The following is a 418-nucleotide window of genomic DNA, read 5'->3' as shown; positions in this document are numbered from 1 at the left end:
CGGCAAAAGAGACCGATAGAATAAGTACTAGGCTTACAAAAAATAAGTCTTGGAGTCGATTTGCACGACTGAAGGCGGTGCTCCACCATGGCCACAGTCAAATGACTGAAACAATCAAAAGAGCAAAAGAGTAACTTAGAAATAACAAGCACAGTTTTTATCATCATTGATTTAATATACACTTTCCCATGCTAGCATGGGTCAGACAGAATTTGTTGAGGCAGATTTTCTACAACTGGATGCCCTTCTTGTTGCCAGCCCTCACCTGTTTCCAGGTAAAGTAATATTTCATCATGACCAGACATGTTTCCATAATGGTAATAATTGTTTATAACCATCACGCTATGTCAAGGCTAGGAAGCAGTAACACACACATATTACAAATCTATGTGTAAATATGTGTGTGTGTGTGTGTGTG

At 39.0% G+C, this 418-nt stretch overlaps 1 protein-coding gene across 1 annotated transcript in view; it reads right to left on the bottom strand.

The window, feature by feature from the left end:
- Nucleotides 1-418, bottom strand: part of LOC106867431 (DNA ligase 1) — a 125,388-nt gene that overhangs the window by 109,184 nt on the left and 15,786 nt on the right. The gene's annotated exons all lie outside the window — the stretch shown is intronic.

The sequence above is a fragment of the Octopus bimaculoides genome, chromosome 1 (genome assembly GCF_001194135.2).
Source record: "Octopus bimaculoides isolate UCB-OBI-ISO-001 chromosome 1, ASM119413v2, whole genome shotgun sequence".
Classification (NCBI taxonomy): domain Eukaryota; kingdom Metazoa; phylum Mollusca; class Cephalopoda; order Octopoda; family Octopodidae; genus Octopus; species Octopus bimaculoides.
Note: the sequence above shows the minus strand (reverse complement) of the source record. Positions and strands in the feature narration are given on the sequence as shown.